The 5,932-nt window shown below is 43.7% G+C and overlaps 1 pseudogene; it reads left to right on the top strand.

Annotated features, from left to right (window-relative positions):
- The first annotated feature begins 956 nt into the window (after positions 1 to 956).
- On the top strand, positions 957 to 3,337 carry LOC146937408 (uncharacterized; annotated as a pseudogene).
- Positions 3,338 to 5,932: the final 2,595 nt, after the last annotated feature.

Raw genomic sequence — 5,932 nt, 5'->3', positions numbered from 1 at the left:
GTACCTCTTCTTGGTACCCGAGGTGGAATCAACTATAACCCGGAGCTTGCCTTGCGACAATTTGGTTTCCCGATGAAAGAGAAACCCAATTTGGAATCATAGAGGCTCGGTCCAAGATTCGGAAGAAAGATGTGAAACATATGGGTGTGAGTCCGGTATGGCTCATAAGACCTATACTCAATGGGTAATAAACCAGGCTGAAAAGATTGGCATGCCTTACCCCGCCATGAGATATGTGTCCGCATCTATTCTGACCATGCCTTTGCCTCTACGTCTGCCTACTCAGGAGATGTATCAAGAGCATTTGGCTATAGAGAGTCGAGAGAAGCATCAGTGGAAGACTAGATACTATGAGGCTGAGAACTTGATCATGACTTTGGATGGAAAAGATGAGCAGAAGACTCATGAGGTTTTGACGTTGAAGAAGGAGTTGGCAAAAGCTAGAAAAGAGATTGAAGAAAAAGATAAGTTGCTTATGAGGGATTCCAAGAGGGCTAGGGGGGCCCGTGACTTCTATGCCCGATACTGCAGCTATGAGTCTGAGTCTAAGGATGATCCTTCCACTTCCTACGCTTGAGGATTTCTGTTTCCTATTGTTGTTTCCAGTTGTTATTGTTGTTTTACATTTCAAAGTCTATCCCTTGGCTAAGTATTTCAAAGGGAATTATCTTGTAAAACCTCGTGATGTTTGATTGTGTCGTCTGGTTATGATGTTTTAGTTGTTTAGTAATGTTTACAAATTTCTAATTTGTCTAAAACCCTTCGATAACACAAAAAGAGTCTTTTGCATATGCATTTATACATCTCATGCATCATATGCATTCATTGGTCACAAAAAACTTACCTCGTGCTCATTGCTTCCTGGTTTTCCCGCCGCAGTCTGAAAGGTGGCTCGTGCACGCAAGGTTTACCAACCAGCTAGAATTCATCAGACAAGATTGTACAAGAGAAGAAACATGGCTAACTTTGAAAAGGAGAATGCTCAGCTTCGTGCCGAATTGGCTGCTATGAAAGAAGACTTGGCTAAGGCTCATGACGCTATGTCTACTCTGATGGTTACACAAGAACAATCGGTCACGTCTGTTCCGGTTACTACTGAAATGATTCCATCCATCCCATTATCCACTGTGGCTTCTAATGCTCAGTTTGTTATACCCAATGGGCGCCCTTACGGACTCTCAGCTTTCTATGCTCCTAATACGGCAGCTGGTATTTTTGGTATTGGCAATCAAGGACAGATTCCTGTGACAACTTTTGCTTCTACATCTATGCCTCAAGTGACTACTGTTGTTACCGATCCTGTTGTACACACTGCGCGACAGGTAATCAATGTTGATACTCCACGTGGACAGGACTCTATAATGGAGGCTATGAGAGAACAGTTAGGAGAGCTAGCTGGCGAGGTCTGTGAGGTCAAAGCTAGCCGTGGGAACGGTGTTTATGCTAAAGCTCATGATCTATGCCTGGTATCCCGATTTGAGGTTCCTAAGAAGTTCAAAGTGCCAGATTTTAACAAATACAATGGATCCTCTTGTCCACACAACCATGTTATTCGGTACGTCCGAAAGATGGCCAACTATGCAGATAATGATGCGCTGATGATCCACTGCTTCCAGGATAGCTTGATGGAAGATGCGGCAGACTGGTACACTGGTTTGAGCAAAGACAATATCCATACTTTTGAAGAACTCGCTGCTGATTTTGAAAATCATTACGAGTTTAACACCCGCTTGAAGCCGAATAGGGATTCTCTTATGTCTTTGTCTCGGAAGTCAGATGAAACCTTCCGTGAATATGCTCAGAGATGGAGAGGGGCAGCTGCCCGTGTTTCTCCTCGGCTCGATGAGGAAGAACTGACACAGACATTCCTGAAAACTTTGAAAAAGGAATATGTTGAAAGAATGATAGTCTCTGCACCAAATAATTTCTCCGACATGGTTACTATGGGAACTCGTCTAGAGGAGGCTGTCAGAGAAGGCATCATTGTTCTTGAAAAAGGTGAGTCCTCAGCTAGTGCGCCAAAGAAATATGGTAACGACCACCATAAGAAGAAGGAATCTGAAGTAGGGATGGTGTCTGGTAATCAGTCTACAGCTGCTGTCGCTCCCATTAATGCTGCTCAGTTACCCCTACCTTACCAATATATGCAGTACTCTCAACATCCCTTCTTCCTACCATTCTACCAGCAATATCCTCTGCCACCGGGTCAACCACCAGTGCCCGTTAATGCCATTGCCCAGCAGGTACAACAGCATCCTCCTGCTCAACAACAACAGCCACAACAACAGGGTCCTCGGCCCAGGCCTTATTTTCCACCAATACCAATGCGGTATGCTGATCTGCTCCCAACTCTACTAGCTAAGGGGCATTGCGTCACCAGGTCAGGCAAGCCTCCACCTACGCCATTGCCTCCCAGGTTCCGACAGGATCTCAGATGTGAATTCCATCAGGGTGCTCAGGGCCACGATGTTGAAGGGTACTATGCTTTGAAGTACGTTGTAAAGGATCTAATAGACAGAGGACGATTGACTTTTGAAAATAGTGTTCCACACGTTCTTGACAACCCGCTTCCAGATCATGCAGCTGTTAACATGATTAAGGCTTTTGATAAAGTTGAAACATCTCGGGCTTTTTGAGAAGTCCCCGCTTTAGATGTCCGTAATGTTGCTACTCCTCTGGTGCCACTACATGTCAAGCTTTGCCAAGCTTCCTTGTTTAACCACGATCATGCTTCCTGTTCAGAGTGTCTTCAGAATCCTATGGGTTGTTGTACCGTACAAAGTGATATACAGAGTCTAATGGACAACAAGCATTTGGTTGCTAGTGACGTTTGTATGATTGTGCCAGTATTTCATGATTCTCCTGTTGGGAGTGTGCCTCAGACAAGGAATGTTGAACCTTTGGTGATCAGGCTACCTGGCCCGGTATCTTATGCCTCCACTAAGGCAATCCCTTATAAGTATGATGCCACTATGATTGAGAATGGGGTAAAAGTGCCTTTGGTATCCCCAACTGCGGTTGGTAACATTGCTGAAGAAACTACAACTCTGAGAAGTGTAAGGGTCCGTCCACCCTTGTTCCAAAAGAAGGTTGTTACACCTGCTGCCACAGTAACTCCACCAGTTGCACCTCCTGTTGACAAGAATGCCAGTCCATCGGGCCAGTCTATTGAAGAGTCTAATCTGGACGAAATTTTGAGGCTTATTAAAAAGAGCAATTATAAGATTGTAGACCAGCTGCTGCAAGCTTCGTCAAAAATATCCATCTTGTCTTTGCTCCTGAGCTCGGAAGCTCACAGGAAAGTGCTGATGAAAGTGCTGGAACAGGCCTATGTTGATCATGAAGTCTCCGTGGATCAGTTCAATGGAATAGTGGGTAACATTACTGCTTGTAATAACTTGGGGTTTGGTGACGATGAACTCCCCGAAGCAGGGAAATACCACAACTTAGCTTTGCATATCTCAGTGCACTGTAAGTCTGACATGATATCCAATGTGTTGGTGGACACTGGATCGTCCTTAAATGTAATGTCGGAGTCTACACTGAGACAGCTGAGTCATCATGGAATTTCTCTAAGGGAAAGTAGTTATTTGGTTAAGGCTTTTGACGGATCTCGTAAAGATGTTCTTGGAGAAGTAGATCTGCCAATTACCATTGGTCCTGAGACATTCCAGATCACTTTCCAGGTCATGGACATCAATGCTTCTTATAGCTGCCTCCTTGGAAGACCGTGGATTCACGATGCTGGGGCAGTAACTTCCACTCTGCATCAAAAGCTCAAGTTTATGATTAATGGTAAGCTTGTCACTGTACATGGTGAAGAAGCGTATCTGGTTAGCCAAGTGTCATCTTTCTCTTGTGTTGAAGCAGGGTCCGCTGAAGGGACGTCATTTCAAGGGTTGACTGTTGAAGGTGCGGAACCCCGAAGAGGTAATGCTACTATGGCTTCCTTGAAGGACGCCCAGAAAGTTGTTCAAGAAGGGCAAGCTGCTGGCTGGGGCAAAGTGATACAGGTTTTGGAGATTAAGCGCAGAGAGGGCCTTGGCTTCTCCACGACCTCGGGCGTTTCAACAGGAACTTTCTATAGTGCTGGGTTTATCAATGCTATTGTTGAGGATGCTGCTGAAAGTAGTTATGTGCCTACGTTTGTCGTACCAGGAGGCACCGTGAGAAATTGGGAGGCCATCGATGTTCCTTTAGTCATGCATGCTTCCATGTAATGTGTCTTATTGCTCATGCTTTTCTTTGTTTTCAAAATAACAATCCTTTCGCTCTGCCCAAGGCGAAAGTGATGTCTTTGTAAGGGCATGTTTGTTTCGGCATTGCCGTTATCAATAAAAGTTGTCGTCTTTTCCGCGACTCTTTGTTTTTTTTACTTTTTAGTGCCTTTTTTCTTGGAAATAATGGTAATGCCAGAAAAAAAACCAAAACATCTGTATTTTCTTATTAATTTCAAAAATCTGCATGAAAAACATTTTTCTAAAATCATCCCAATCATATTATGCAGATTGAACCATAATAAACCCTTTGAACACAGTGACCCTACGGTTCCTCTAAATTTTGAATTCCCTATATATGAAGCCGAAGATGAGGAGGATGATGAAGAGATACCGTATGAGATCACTCGACTGCTTGAGCAAGAAAGAAGAGCCATTCAGCCCCACCAGGAAGAGATTGAGCTTATTAATCTGGGTACTGAAGAGAACAAGCGAGAGATCAAAATTGGTGCTGCACTTGAGCCAGAAGTGAAAAAGAAGATTACTCAACTTCTCCATGATTATCTAGATGTCTTTGCATGGTCCTATGAAGATATGTCGGGTCTAGATCCCAAGATTGTGGAGCATCGTATACCGACGAAACCTGAATGCCCTCCCGTCAAACAGAAATTGAGAAGGTCTCATCCAGACATGGCTCTTAAGATCAAGGCTGAGGTGCAAAAGCAAATTGACGCGGGTTTCCTCATGATAGCTGAATATCCTGAGTGGATTGCCAATATTGTACCAGTGCCAAAGAAAGATGGGAAAGTACGAATGTGTGTTGATTACAGAGATTTGAATAAAGCCAGTCCAAAAGATAACTTCCCATTGCCCCATATTGATGTGCTCGTTGACAGTACTGCTCAATCCAAAGTGTTCTCTTTTATGGATGATTTTTCTGGCTATAACCAGATACGAATGTCACCTGAAGATAGAGAAAAGACGTCTTTCATCACTCCATGGGGAGCATTCTGTTATAAAGTGATGTCGTTCGGTTTGATAAATGCTGGTGCAACGTATCAAAGAGGTATGACTACATTGTTCCATGATATGATTCACAAAGAGATTGAAGTATATGTTGATGACATGATTGTGAAATCAAGTGATGAAGAGCAGCATGTTGTGTATCTGAAAAAGATGTTTGAAAGATTGAGGAAGTACAAGCTGTGGTTAAACCCCAACAAATGCACATTTGGTGTAAGATCTGGAAAATTGCTAGGCTTCATTGTCAGTCAAAGAGGCATTGAAGTCGATCCCGACAAAGTCCGAGCTATCAGACAGATGCCGGCCCCCCAAACTGAAAAGCAAGTCAGAGGCTTCCTCGGGCGCCTGAATTACATTTCAAGAATTATATCTCACATGACCACTACCTGTGGACCAATTTTCAAATTGCTCAGAAAGAATCAGCCTGTTGTATGGAATGATGAATGCCAGGAAGCTTTTGATAGCATTAAAGAATACTTGTTGGAACCACCTATCCTTGTCCCGCCAGTGGAAGGAAGGCCTTTGATTATGTACCTATCAGTGTTAGATGAGTCCGTGGGTTGTGTTCTCGGTCAACAAGACGAGACTGGAAAGAAAGAACATGCTATCTACTATCTGAGCAAGAAATTCACCGACTATGAGACTCGGTATACAATGCTTGAAAAGACTTGTTGTGCTTTAGCTTGGGCTGC

This window comes from Medicago sativa, chromosome 3 (assembly GCF_051527215.1).
Source record: "Medicago sativa cultivar Bolivia chromosome 3, Bolivia_mono, whole genome shotgun sequence".
NCBI lineage: Eukaryota > Viridiplantae > Streptophyta > Magnoliopsida > Fabales > Fabaceae > Medicago > Medicago sativa.
This window is presented reverse-complemented; position numbering and strand designations above follow the sequence as displayed.